The 15,413-nt window shown below is 44.5% G+C and overlaps 1 long non-coding RNA gene across 8 annotated transcripts in view; it reads right to left on the bottom strand.

The window, feature by feature from the left end:
• Positions 1-15,413, bottom strand: part of LOC308197349 — an 84,810-nt gene that overhangs the window by 50,500 nt on the left and 18,897 nt on the right. The gene's annotated exons all lie outside the window — the stretch shown is intronic.

The raw sequence follows: 15,413 nt of genomic DNA, 5'->3' as shown, positions 1-15,413 counted from the left end.
CTGGGACGCAAGGGCGCCAGCACCAACGTGGGCACCCCCGAAGCTGCGCCCCCAAATTTGCACGCAGGTGCCAGCAGCAGCGACAGCCTGCACAGCACCGACACCGGCAGGCAAGGATTAGGAGCCTGTCAGAAGGCATCACCGGCGGTTTGGGGAGCGCCTTCTGAAGTCGGGCTGAATTAACGAGCAAAGACAAGCTCCCTCTTACAGCTCTTTTATGGCGAGGATGAGTCTGCATGGAAATCAGCCAGAAAGGGAAGAAGTTTGGATTATTAATGGTCACTTTTGTTTTACAAATGTTTTTTGTATAACCACCTTGTGCATCCTGGGAAGCGAGGATGTTCAATTATTAAACTGAGCATTAAATTATTTCTTTCTTTCATTTTGTTTTCCCAAATTAAACAGATTGTACGCAGAAACTCACCGTTCCACCACTGTTCCTAGGGTTATTTGTTGGCTGATTTGGGGGATTTTTTTTTAATTTTTATTTTTTTATACTAAGAGGCAGCACGCCTGATCTGATTAAAATACCGCAACTGTCTGAGCTCTGTCACAGTGGATTGTCCTTTCTCCTCCCTTGGAAATTGCTTGTTTTTTTAACCACTCATGTAGAATTTGCACACACCTTTGAACAACCCCAGATTAATATAAAATTATATTCTCAAGCTAAACAAACAAAAAAACTAAACTGCAGTTTGGCTTAAACAAACCGAGGTTTAGCAGTCTCCACAAATTATCTGGGTAAATTAGAAGTGATTCTCTCTCATGTTTTTGCATCTCCCTGTCAGTGCAGCTCCTATCCAATTATGTGTGGCCGAAAGCATGTTATCTATTTAGTTAGAGTGCAATTTGGAGTTTATTTTTTCTTTCATTTTGGCATTTATTAGTTTCAGTAGTCAGAAAAATATAGAGATTCTTTGAAAGATTTTCTTTCTTTGCAATCCATGCTACTACTGGCCTGCGTGTCCCACAGCAGGCAGGTCCTCTGCCTCAGCAGCTCTCTCCACCTCAGCCCTACAGATTTCTTCCAATTCACATTGGTAAAAACAAAGTTCGGATGCCCTCACCGAACTCTCCAGACTCTCACAAATAATGAAACACGCCCTACTCTCTAGCTGTCATGATGGTGCAGAAAACCTTGCAAACACGACCCAAATGTAATGTCTCCTTGCGTTTGCCAGCAGTCCAAAATGATGCGCAACAATGGGCATGACCGGGTGCTGACTCCGGGATCCTACTTTAAACATCGAGCAGCTACCCACTTCTCTGCTCATCAAAGCACATGGGAGAGGAAAGGAAGCCCATGCCATGGAAACCTAAAGCCAAATTTGCCACAGCAAACCTATAGGGCAAGCTACCCAAACGGGATGGGAGATCAGTTTGTGTTCACAGGGGATGCTCTGCAAAAGCACACCCGCTCCTCCAGTCACACAGGCTGGGATTAGAGATGAGAAAATAGAAAATGCTTCCTAACTTCAATATGGGGGGGAGGCTGGGCCCAAAACTTTAGCTGTTCTGTTTTTCTGCCATCATTTCCTTCCAGCACAGGCCAGCTGCATGCACCAGCTCCACCTGCAGCAGCAGCATTGCCTTCAGCTGGCACAGGGCACTTGCTGTTCCATGCCTCTTCAGCACAGCCGAGTACTCCTTCACTTAGATAATTAATTTGAAATTAAATATTAAATATTAATAAATATAGTTCAGGTAATAAATTGCATATACTAATTTAATTAAAAATAGATTATAGCATATTTTACAAATGGGACATTTTTGTAAGGAAATATAATGGACTTGTTATGTTTCTGCTTTATTCTAAGAATGCGTAAGCTTCTAGTACATTTAGTCCTTATTGTGTCTCATTAAATTTTTAAAAACAGCTATTTTAATTGTCAAATATTTGACAGACTGCTAGAAAAACCTGACACTTAAGTTTCAATTTTACAAAATGCATTTTTAATGAAGACTCTTGCATACCACTTTATTATCTATAACCCAGTCTTGAAGGAAAAAAAAGGACAAAAATCAAATCCAACAACATTTCCATACCTGGACAAAGAACCTAGCTAAAGGAAGAGAAGCACTTGATACATCCCAGGCAGCATTTGGGCTGAGCAGGGATCATGCCTGGGCAGCCTGTTCAGCACGAGCCACGGCTTCTGCCCTGTGCCCTGTCAGGCAGAGAGCTTTCCCCTCCCTGGAAGGAGACAACATGTGAAAAAGACCCTCTGTGCTCACAAACCATTGCACAGAACCTGGAAAGCATCTCTCAGGTGGGTTTGGGTCAAGAAGCCGGTTTCCCCCTGGGGAGAAGGGACTTTCCCCCTGGCAGAAGCTGTCCCCAGGCAGCTGGTAGCAGCAGGCGCTGGGCAGAAGAGGGTGGCAAGGCGAGCGGCAGCCAGCCCGAAGCAGCTGTAAGGGGCAGAAGCGATAAAGCAAAGTGGCACAATGACTTGTCGCTCGCTGCCGCACAAAACAAGCGTAATTTATACACGGAGGGGTGGAACCGGCCTTGTAACAGGAAAAGCAATTAGCAGAAGTATGCAGAGGGAGGCAGAGGCCCTCTTTATATTACAGCCTTGCTGTCATTCGCCTTCCTCGCTTATATACTGCTGCTGGCAAGGCTGGCCTGAAGAGGAAGAGATGTGCTGACAGTAGTTTGTGAGCCGGGGTGCTCGAAGTAAAGTTGAGATAAGGGAGTTTTCTTTATTCATTCTCTTTTGGCGTGGCTTTCTTTGCTGTTAACTGTTTCAGGTTGGGGCATCCACGAAGAGACACTCCTGAATGGCTATAATCGATTACAGACTGGTTGGTGCCCTCCCTTTTCTCCCTAGCACACGAACATCTGAATGAGGTCTCTGCTTGTCTTCCTTAGAAGTACAAAACCTATGTGCCTTTTCCTCTTTTTCCCAAGGAAATGCCACCACATAAACAAGACTTTCTATGCTCCTTTTTTCTCAGTTTATTAAACTGAATGGGGTTTGGCCAGGCTAGAAGCAGCAGAGGGAAAATGTGCATCGCTGTACGGAGACAGAATACTTCTGGAGGTGGAGGTCTTGCACATCACACCATCACTGAGGGAAGTGCCATTGATTCACTAACAAGTTAAATGGATTTTATGTACCTATCCCACACATTAAATACCTGGAAGCCCACAAGGACCCTTCTCCTTAGGGGAGGGAGAGTCACACCCTAAAGAAAGGCACAAACACACCTACGAATATTTTATAGTGTTTTAATGTGAAATACATGTTGTTGCACATTAACCACAGGCCACTGGTATCAGATAACCTGTTGCCCTCCTTGGATCTCTGATGGCATGGCCTATCCCCTTGTTCCTCCCTTCAGCCTCCTTTTCTCTGTTGCTCCTGCCCCAAAGTACCAGGATCCACGCTCCTGGTGTGTTACTGGTGTTTGAACCCCACAGTTCAAAACCGGGTCGGAGATTCCTACTCACAGTGAAAGCTCAGTAGAGAATGTCACCTCACACCACCGATGCCAAAAACCTTACCTTACTGTTTGATAACAAGATAATCATAGCATTATACCAAGCTTTACCTGACTTTTATCACAGAAGCTCCTTTCCAGTTTGCACATTGGTAAGTTTTCCCATTATCTTCGTATGCTCTACGTTGGCGTTGCCACCTTTCTGCGAACTCCTTAGCAGTATCAGAGTCAGCGCATCACTGAAATGTTTTATAGCCCTTCTGCACATTGAGGTGGTTGCGTTGAAATGGCAAGTCCCAGAAGTGGCCAGCTATAGAGGGAAGGGATTTATGAGGGTATCATGCGGCCGCTGGAAAGACTTGGGATTTCATCTCTTATCTCCATGTTTCCACTTTGAGGGGTTTCTAAGGCAAGTGATTACACCTAGAATGCACCAACCCAAATTTATAAAGCACAAAAGAAAATAAGCTCACTGATACACATATATATACACACTGTAATCCAAGTTGCTGTGGAACCAGTTCATTCCAGTGCAAAACCTGCAGCAGCAAAGAGAAAGTAGGAAAGGAGACAGGAAAGGATCTGTCTCGACATTTCTGTGGCTTCTTCAGCATAAGATACTTCTGAGAAGGAGCCAAAACATCTCTTCTCCCACATCCCAAGCACCAGATTTACACCCTAACATTCAGCTTCCACTATCCTATCAGAAGATTATTAGTCATATTGTTGTCAGACTTTTCCAGACAGGTGCATCACATTTCTCTTTGCTCTAGTTTTCAAGTAAAACAAGAGGAAGGGGTGCCCTGCAGCATCTTCTGAAAGCTGGTATAGACAGCCCAGGAACACCAGGGGAGTAAATACCCCAAACTGTTTACAATACCTTCCTCTTCCTAAAAATCACAATTTGAGTCCGTCATCCTTACAAGCATCTGTAAACATTTGCACCTTGTAACTGAACCCCTCCAAAACAGCCCCACCAATCTGCATTTGATTTCTACCTCTAACCGTGCATTTTGCTTAAGCCCTGGTCACATGCCAGCACCCATCTGTGTAAATATGCAATTTTTCTAGCTGAATTGCACATCCACAGCCACGACTCAACCACAGAAAGATCATGTAAATAATGGAAGCTGACAGCATAAGTAATTTTTTTCATGTCTTAGACGCCATGGTTGACTGCTGAACTGTGAGATCTGCTGTTTTTAGACAGTGCTAAGTTCTCCCCTTTCACCCCCCGAAGGTTCGAGACTAAAGGATGAATCTCAAATCACATGGTTCAGATGTTTTTCTTATCACACGGCTCAGTCAACGCTTGTTCACATCCTACGACCCTTCTTACAGGAAGCTGCATCTTTCTTTTGCCTTTCATGGCCCCTTATGAGAACAGCAGCTAGTGTCACTGGGAGCAAGTGAGGTGACCACCACAACCCCAGGAACTGATGGAGGGGGCAAATTAAGAAGTCCCTAAGCCCTTAAAGAAAGAGTTAAGGAAAACCACGTAGCATGGATCTTTCAGTATTTGTTTTCTGATGTTGCAAACATCTCGTTAAGTTAAGAAGTCTGTTTTGCACAAAAAAATACAAGAAATTAAAGAGAGGCCAAAACCATGGAGAAGCGAGAGAGTTTGTGCTTAAAAGAAAGCGCAGGTTTATAACATGAGGGTCTGCGTAATTGGTTCTTCTGAAGTTTCTAATCACTTTTCGTAAGATCAAGTGGAAGTGACAAGTGAGGCTATCGGAACAGTGACTCCGTACAATGGTGGCACATGGGACCCGAACCAGTTTGTGTGGCAATTGTTAATTGTTTCGGGGCTTCCTTTAAGTGCCAAACATATCTGAAGGGTTACTATTGAAAAAAAAATATCCTCCCGGCATAAATTATGTGGTCAGTATTTCAAATCTCATACAAATCATTTGCCTGTGAAAATGTTATCAAAATATGAGCTATCCCTTTCAAATATATTTTAAACAATGTTAATGTATTTTCACATGTCATCAGCTGACAGCTCCACCATAGTCGCTCGTCAGCCACCAGGGAAATTTACATGCATTTGAATTCACCCTGCCAAGCACAGGCAGCCCAGACTGACAGCCCATTTAACTAGGTGATAAGTTAATCTGTACAACATTTGATAGATTTCTGTCTTTTACCTAAGCCATAGTTTGTGAAAATGATTCAGCTACGAAATTTGTAAACCGGCCGTGGCCCCGTGCTCAGCCTCAGTGGGAGGCGTTGCGTTTCTTCATACATAATGCTAGTCTCCACCCCAGGTCGCCATGTCAAGCCGAACTGAACACCGTTACAAAGACACTAGGATTCACAGTTTCTATCGTTTTCCTTCCACCAAAACATCTTTTTATCTAAAGCTCAGGTTAATTATGGAATCAAAGATAAATTTACAAGCCTGGTCACTGGTCTCAAACTACCAGCTCTGCATGTTGTTGCTCTCTTGCAAGGACGGCCCTGTTTTCTGAATTCCTCACGCAGCATGACACGCACATCAGTTTGTTATAGGTCCACCCTGTTACAAAACTCAGTGCAACATGATGTGGTCATTGCACACCACAGCGTTTAAAATTCAAGAAGTTTGCCAAAAGCCTCCCACAGACCAACAAATATGCACAGTCCTGATGTCTCACTTCTATAAATGAAATGATTAAGCAACTAGACACCACTAGGTTTGGGACATATCCGTTGCATTGCCAGAATTTCAGGTTAAAAAACACTCTGCCTCCAACAACAGTTTGTCTCTCCTTGCAGTAACTGTGATTACTGTAGTGATATTCATTTGCAAGGCCATCTAAACAAGGGGCTCAAGGCTTCTGATGGGATCGTATATTTAACCAGAACAAAATGCAGAGGGCATTTTGTAGTCTGGAAATGCCCAGAAGGAGATTACTATTTACTTTCTCTACTCAGTGCATTACCAAAGCCAGGAGAGTCAGTAGTCAGCATGCCATTACTTATTTATTCAAAACATCTTTCATTTCCTGAGATGCAGTGTGTTGTTTACAGGGCACATACTGTCATTACATGGAGTAAACATCAGCATGCAGATTAAAACCAGGATACTTCACCCGTAGTGATATATTCTGATAATGACCATTTTCAAATTGTTGCTAAAAAGTAAATATCTTATTGTTTTCAATAGCAAATTCTCTGAAAGGGTAGTCAGGGCAACAGAGATGCTACCATAGGCAGATGAGTTTGGCAGATCAAATTTCATGTATAGAGCCTCTACACCAAAGTCACTGAAGATGGAGAGCTACAAAAGCTACGAAAAGCTTTGGAAACAGACGAGATTTAGAAGAGATTTATGCGTGCTGAGCCATTTGTTCAGATGCAATTTCAAATAAAAGCAAGACATTTGCTGCATTTGGGAAGAATCGTTTTCTTTTCAAGACAGAGGAGCAAGCTTAAAATATTAATTAAATAGAACTCAAGACTATGTAAACCTTGAAAGCAGATGCTAAGAAACTAAATATATTGAACCTAAAGGTAGACTAAAGTGGAAATACCCATGGGCAAGCTCCAGTGCAGAAATGTAGGTCAGGAGCCTATTTCTCAAAATGCATCACCCGTAACACTTCCTATTTAAAGAATGAAATATTAGGTTAAGAGATGATTGGATTTTATGCATCTTTTGTGTGTATATAAAACCTCAATGTGAGCAACCAAACTTTATCCCCTTCCCAGTATTGCCACAAGTCCTTCCTGATCCTTGCAAAAGATATAAAGGTTGATCTTATAAAATACCTCCAGAAACTCTTCCCTTAAGAGTTAGCAGATTCACTGGTGCACTTTGAGTCAAACATATTATGGACATTGAACTGCCGTCACACTCAATCACATTTTCATCTGCTCTTGTGGTGCACACCTGTAGCTTACACACAGATGTCAGAAAGGAAAGAACAGCCTGCACATTCATGTAGTACAACAGCAACAGAGAGGTATTTAGCATAGGTGTGGCTGTAATTGGGATAAATATGGAAATTTCTTCATGGTCAGAGGCCCCTCAAAATCACACCTCTGTGAGCACCAGGAATGAGTTTGGGCAGATACAGGTCTGAAGCTGTGGAGGCTCCTTCACTGGACACTGGGAAAGTAATGTTTTAAAGAAACTCCGCTCCTCTTAACTGGATCTTTAGAAGCAAGTCTGAGCCCTCCTAGACTACAGTCATGATGCTGGGCAACCCAACTTCACATACTTGAGCCTCAGCTCTTCCTCCTCAATACAGAGATAGGAATTCTGCCTTTCTCCTTCTTCTGTGCCTTCTAGCTCTGGTCATATGGGTAGGCAAGACCTAGTACAAGGGGATGCGGATGCTGCTTTAATACAAATAACTTACATGAAATAAATAGCCATGTATTAAGGGTGTGAAAAGCCACAAGGAGAGTTACTAGGGAGATAGGTGGTGCTGTGACGGCCTATGTGATGCTGGGATTGCTAGAGGGTTGGGAATAGGAGCAGGGGCTGGGGACAAAGGGGCTGTGCCCAGAGCAGGGCTGGACAGTGGGGAGGTTCTGGCTTCTTCCTATGCAGCTTTTCAGGGATTGGGACTCACCATGATGTTTCAATAACATTTCTTTGTCCTGAGAAAACTCTTGGCACTGGCTGTACCTACCGCTAACAGCACAGGCAGGAGCAGGACCATCGGTGTGGAGCTGCTGCCCGCTCACCCCATGTACTTTTCACACAGCTAACCACACAGCAGAGCCCACAGAATTAAACAAGTTTCGACTTTTTTTTACACTGTTTTTCTTATTTAAGAAATCCTTTCTTAAATATAGCAGACAATTTATCAGCTCTGGTCACACGGTGTGTGCATGTACTGGAGACTGCAGTGATAGTCCATGTTTTCTGTACCCAGCACACAGACATGAAGCACAGATTCATCCATTCTGCAGCAAACACTGCAACATTAAACATCATTAATTGTCATCTTCTGGCCACAAGACCAGACTTTCCCCTTTGGTGTTGACCAGGGGTCAAAGCTGATGCGCAACACTTAATCCGAAGGGTTTGGCAGCAACTACTGCAGGGAAAAAATATCCACCGAAGGCTTTTCACCCAGGAACAAAAAAAATACAAAAAGCAAAATATAAGCTTGCCACTTAGTGAAAAATATGAAGGACATATTTAGACAATTAAGCCTTCACTCCTCTCAGTTCTTTGACCAAAATTGTTTCAAAATCCTTTTTCCCCCCTTTAACTATTAAAAACACCTAAGACAAATCTAACACGTATACACACTAACAGTGATACTTAGAATATGTGTCAACTGAATATCCATCCTGAAACTCAGCAAAAGGAGGAAGGCAGGCCCCTCTCTCCCACCAAACACTCAATAAATCAAGCAGCTTTTTCTGAACCCGTGCATGGATTCGAGGAGCGCACGTCCCCTGAACGGTGATGCCGGGCAGGCGCTCCGGCCCTGCTCCCATATGGCAGAGCCGCCCCTGCCAGCGCAGGTAGCAGAAGGGGACACGAAGAAAGCAGCCTGACTTGGAAGCACATGAAGCATGGAAGGGTCAAACCGTGCCTCATCTGCTCCCGTTGCAAGCTACGCAAAACCAGAAGCGCTGGCATCTGCAATCCAGAACATCATTTGGCACAGTTAAAAATTTTAAAGTAATTTTCGATTCCCCCCACCCCCCCCAGCACCACATGGTGAGTTTTGTCCTTCGGAGAGCCAAAGGCAAATACAGGCATGCTCAACATACATTGTCAAAGGGAGAGGTTTCCTAGCAACACCACTGATATGAAAGGAGCCGAAGTTTCCTTCCCAATCCCTTATGTGACTTTAGAGCAATTTGTAACGCACAGGGAACTGGAGGAGAAGTATCTAAGAAATCTGTCCATTCATCCTCACCCAAACAGATAAGCAAATCAGGTGTCAGGCTTTGCTAGCACCACAGTTACCAGGTGCTTTCAAGCAGGAGGTAAGATACAGCCGGACAGGAGAGAGGCCCTGGGCTCTGCCACCTGGTGCTACCTCACTGGGTCCCCCCAGGGGCCTCACACCCCAGCACAGACATGAGGTGCAGGGCACAGCTGCTGTCCCCAGCCAGGAGGGCAGCTCTCAGCTCTGTCACCATGCTTGGCTTGACTTAAGTTCACCGTAAACATCCTTGGCATTAGCTGGATTCAGGCAATCGCCTCTCACCCAGGCCCCAGCAGGCATTTGAGCAGTTTGCAGTGGGCAGCTCAGCACCACTTGCCTGCCACCCACGCATGGTGCTGCTCCCTCTGCAGCCCCCAGATGGGAAGGTGTTGGAGCAAAATCCTGCTGTCACTGAAGAAGAAAAGCCCCATTAGAGGAGAGTAGCCCCACCATGACACAGCAGAGGAAAGTCAGCACTAGCTCCTGAGTGCCCACCAGCAGCCACTTCGCCAGGAGGTCTCTCCAGTCTCCCTGACCTCATGCCGGCTCCCTTCCTGCACAAACCCATGAATACCACAAGATTTGTGGTGACACCTGGCAAAGCCTTTGACACCATGAAACACTAATGCTCTTTTCCTCCTTTTCCTCCTCAGTCCCCCCTCCCCAGAAGGAGGAAGGCCCTCTCCACTAAAGAGCAGTAGTGGAAAGGCCCACAGGTGTCCCAGCCAGGCCCCAGCCTCTGGCTTTAATCAAGTGTGCATGATAGTTTCCTAATTTAATCCTCCTTTCTGACAAACCAGGAGCCAAAGTGCTTAACTTAGAGACTGATTTTGAATGCCTAAAGCTATAGGGTTTGAACGCAGCACATTACGCTTAGCAAGGGAGCCATGACCCTGCTCAACTATACTAGGCCCACGTTTCCCATATCCCAAATCTAATGGTGTGACTCGAGGAGGGAACACCCTTCACTGACCATTTCTAGAAGCAGCTTTTAGACAGCAGCCACCCGGCTCCAGAATTTGCAGCCCACAATGAGCTGACGGGGCTGGGGGTGGCTTATTTACAGGGCTCCGCGCAAGACATCTGTTCGGTCTGGCTTTTCAGCTAAAAGGGGATTTGTCTTTGGCAAATCAGTTTTGTGGGTCAGGAACTGGTTTCATTACAGTCCAAGTGTTTGGCCAACACTGATTTTTGTACCTTCTCCCAGGCAGTCTGTGTCAGAGAGACCGTGATCAATCATCCAAGGAGATGCGCTGCTAGAAACGATCAAATAAAATTAAAGCAGCTATCTGAGCAGTGTTGAGGCTTTTGACAGATGAGTGTTAAAATGCTTTCTATGAATTTAGCAGGGAGTAAGAAATTATCAGAAATACTGCAGGCCCGAGACCTGGCCCCACGCGCCCCGCACTTGGCGGAGGGGGGTTACACCACCCATCGCTGTATATCACCAGGACACAGCAGGGCAGGCCAGCTGGGCACAGCACAAGAGGAAACCAAAATGAAAATGCTACTAAACCAGATGGAAATCTTGAAAAAGTCAGAAATAAATCTGGAGGATTTGCATTTTATCATCTTTTCCACACAAGATACAGCCATATTCCCCTTTTATGCCTGTTTTCTGCATGTCTGTGAAGAAATGGTCAACAATCCCAGTGAATCACACACCGCTGGGCATTAACTCTCCTCACTGTGGCAGGTATCAAACCCAGCCAGATGTGAGACTGTACCACATAATGCAGCATTGCACCAAAATACCAATAAAGATAATCTTCAGACATCAAGACATTTATCTTTAAGTGCAAAAAAAAATTTAAGTGTATTCCAGAAATCTAAACATTTACTTTAATAAAACATTCACATTCATTATCAGGCAAGATATTGCAAACAACTCTAAGTGAATTTAGTTGAACTTCTGAGCTGTGCAGGCTAATGACTATGCTGACCAGCTTCAAAACCGCATTAAGACTACTGATTATTTATTATAAAATGCCTGCACAGAGGGAGAGACCTAATTGTCTGACGAAGATCCCAACCCCTGTGGGTATCACAGCATACTATACCTGTAAGAGTCAGGGCTCATTAGCCTAATCACAAAGAGTAATACTGGGAGCAGAGCTCTGCAAAGCTACTGATTTTTTTTGTTACTTCCTATGAGTTTCACAGGAACACCCTCCCCCCCTCCTTTTTTGTTTTTTAATTTTGGTGGGGTTCTTTTTCTTGTTATTCCTATCCAGCAATAGACAGCCTGCTCCCCCAGCCCTCACCCCAGACACCAGCAAGCCCAGGCTCTGCAGGGCCACAAATGTTCAGCATCTCCTGCGGTACCTGATTAATCATAGCCATCCTCTCACCACACATGGAACCACACAGCCTGCTGAAGCCCGAACAGATGAGGGCGGTCAGCAGATGTGTGGGTGGTGGGGCTAGGCTGGTCTTTTATTTTGCATTAATCTTTCACGTATAGGGCCTGATGCAGCAGGGATTTCACAGTCCCTGTAATATGTATCACAGATGAGAAGTTTCCGCTTTATGCTGCTTTGGAATACACATACAAATTCATTCCATCTATGTCCCTCTGCCCCTCCTGTGCCTTGTTCCTTTTGAGGTTCAAGTGCAGATGCATCCAGGACTGGATTCGTACCTGCATCTGTAATTTTCCTGCTCCTCTTCTGTGCTGCTTTCTTTCCCCTTATTCTCAGCCCTGTTCCCTCTCCTCCAAAAGGCAATACTGAAAAAAAGGTGAGAGTGACCTTCCACAATGAGAAATATTGCAAGGATTGTCTAATCAGGCTGGTTATACACTTCTGTGTAGCAAACAAGATTGCATTTTGCATCTTTTCTTTCCACCCAATTCATACCTTATAAATAAAAAATACCTATTTGTTCATCAGGACCATCAAACTGTCAGTGAAAGGTCTCATGCTTACAACAGATTTTAATCTAGCTTCATCCACAGTCATTTTATAAATAGGGCAAAAAGTGGAGGCTTGGTTTTAAATAGCTCAAACGATAAACTCCCTTAAGAAACTACAAATCTTAAGAGACCTCGCTGCCAACAAGTCGTTTTTGACAGTCTATCCGAGCATCTTCTGCTCTTGATCTCATCTTATTACTGTCAAGGATGGCCACTCTTATGGACCAATGACATTTTCTTTGCGACTGCACCTCTCAAATACTGCTCAACCATTTCTGTCTCTCCTCTTCTTGCTGTGTTCAGTACTCATCTCTTTTCAGAAGTCCAGACCCTTGCTTGCTAAATGACTTTTTATTCATCAGTGTTTTCCTGCTGACTAAAGCACTATGAGTACATACATCCCAACTCTGTGACCACATGCACATCTGCCTTACATCTCCTTGGAGTTGTCTTATTTTTGCTGCCACACTGCATTGGAGCCATTCTGCATCACTCACACAGCATCCTTGGCTTAAACATTTCCCTGGCAAGCTTATAACAAACTTTGAGATTCAGGGTTAGCTTCTTCTATCCATTTTTTTTTTAAAAAACTTGCTCCCTTGGAATATTTGTACTTGCCATTCATTTCTTCTTTAAAATTTAGAAGACTCCTAGCTCCAGGCACTTAACAAACCCATCAAATGGCAATGAACCTCTCCAAGTTCACTGCTTCAACTGAGAATACAGCAAAAAGAGCCTAAGTTAGAAAATAAAAAAAAATGGTATTTTCTCCCTGGAAGGACACGGCTTCCTGGTTAATGGTGCGCACCACCCAAACGTGCCAGCAAACACCAGAACATTATTCAGGTGCCTCACATCAAAAGGAGAGCCTAGATTTCATCAACTGATTTTGTCAGCTTCAAAGGCTTCTTACCAAACTTTTATCCCATCCCAAAACCATGAAAAACCCAAATCAGCCAAGGGTCCTGGGAGACCCCCAGGTACCCAACTGAGGGATCCGTGAGCCCACCTGAGCCCCTCCTCACACTATCACATTCACACAGATTTGCCTAAAGGAGACCATCTATCTTAAAATGAAGTACTTGCTGTAACAGTGGTAAATGTTACAAAGTTCAAATGCACGTTATGAATGACAACAAAAGTCCAAAAGCTTGAAGAATATTAAAAATGGACTGTGAAATCTTGGAAAAAACATTACACAGTCATATAACCAAAGAACATATTTGGCCTGCTTTCAGAGGACAGTCCATTTTTTTCACTGCTTTCTGGAGTTCATGGCTTAGGGATATACAAAACATTTATTCACCTGTCTTTGTGGCACGGAGAAGAGATGCAGATGGCACAAAGATTGGATCCCAATCTTGTTAGTATTAATGGAAGATTCCTGTCAGTTTAGACTGAGTTCAGAGTGTGAAAAACACAACGAAAACCAATAAATAATCAATATAATGGCCCTAAGAAGGGCTCATTTCTTCAGCTGTTTCCCCAGAAATTCCTTGGCATCACAAAATAAGAGGTGCAGTTTCGGTACACGTGTATCGGTGGGCACCAACTCGCATAGTTCAGCCAGGACACCAGGGTGCTGATGGAGCAGGCCTCGGCGAGGAGGCACGACCTGCCTTGGGCACACGGCCACTGTCACAGCCTGGGCAGAGGAAACAGGTCCCCAGACACGAGATGGCTCCTCTGTGACAGCCTCACAATTCCCTGTCCTACCAGCAAATAGGGGTTCGCCCAGAGCTCCATTTTCTCGGAAAGCCACTGTAAGGGTCCCAACTATATGTCCTGCAGTTTCTCAACCACTCACTTCCAAGCACTGCATGATGTTCAAAATCAAGGGGAAGGGCTGAAGTGCAATTTATCTGGAGTCTGGTGCTCTCATCTCTCTCAAGGCACATGTACACGCGCCAGGAGAGCAGTGGCAGGCTGTTAACCCAGCCCCTGGAGAGGCAATGAGTATTTCATGCCAATGAGTATTTCATTCTTATAGCAGAAGGACCACTGCATAAATGCTTCTTTAATCCGCAACAACACTGCTGGTCCAGTTAAATCCACAAAAATGAAGACGTGTGAAACTATAAAACCAAAGTTCCTTGGCTGGTGGCAGGGCTGGAAAGGGTTTAGAGAGACCATGTGCTTTTTAGGTTATGGGCTTCCTGACCGTGCAGCCGGTGTTCCCCTGCTTGTGGTGCTCCTTTGGGGAGGGAGCCGGCCTGACCTCCCTGAAAGCTCTCGCACAGACCCAGCCTGCTCTTGCCCTTCCACAGAGTGGTTTGGCACCAAAACCTGACGCCCAGTACACCAAAACGTATCCCTAGCTATGTATGCAGCCACTGCTATTTCCTTTGACTTGCTCCAGAGCTGTCCCAAGGGCCACATGCTCTTGCCAAGAGCACACGACACCACATATTAATAATTACAATATATACACAGATGGATGGACAGATGGACACTCACATGACAGAGTCGTGCTTAAAGTCAACACCTCTCCTTTCTCATCCCTGCTTCCTACACTCCCAGTTCATTTCCATATCCATTCCCTCCCAGCGAGGAAAGGTCAAAGCTGGTAGAGCAATGAGTAAAGAACACTTTTTGCTCTTAAATAAAGAAAAACCACATTACTCAACGACTGTTCATTTCCCATGCCAAGCTCACTTTTGTTCACTGTACAGCTCTTATTGAGATCATATATTTTTAAGTTCTTGGAGAAAGGAATCTCAAATCCTTCTTCATCATCCTATTACACCACTTACAGAAGATTCTCCAATGAAAGCCTTGCGAGTGGAAAAGCAGAGCAGCAGCTACATGCAGCTCCAGCTGCCCTCCTCCATGGTCTGAGCTTTTTCAAAGTAGCCAAAAGTATGCTAAGTCTTTGCAGAGCAGAAAGATCTGACTCCTGCTGGGTCGTAAAGAGCCTGGCTCTATTTTTATGAGATGGAAAAACACAGGGAGGGGAGGGTTGGAAGAAGTGGGGAGAAACAAAGACAAATAGTTATACCATGATTCACAGCGAGAGTATGCGCTCACTTAGAAAGTTACACTCCTTTGTTTCCCATTTCTTGTGGGCCAGAAAAACACTGATTTTAAGGAGAGCCAAGAGCAGCGGTGCAGTGGGTGGTTTCACACCTCACTTGGCATTTCCTTGCTGGATGTAATGAAGGAAATAGCAC

Source organism: Anser brachyrhynchus, assembly GCF_964034855.1.
Source record: "Anser brachyrhynchus genome assembly, chromosome: 6".
Classification (NCBI taxonomy): domain Eukaryota; kingdom Metazoa; phylum Chordata; class Aves; order Anseriformes; family Anatidae; genus Anser; species Anser brachyrhynchus.
The sequence above is the reverse complement of the archived record's forward strand: the minus strand, read 5'-3'. Positions and strand labels throughout refer to the sequence as shown.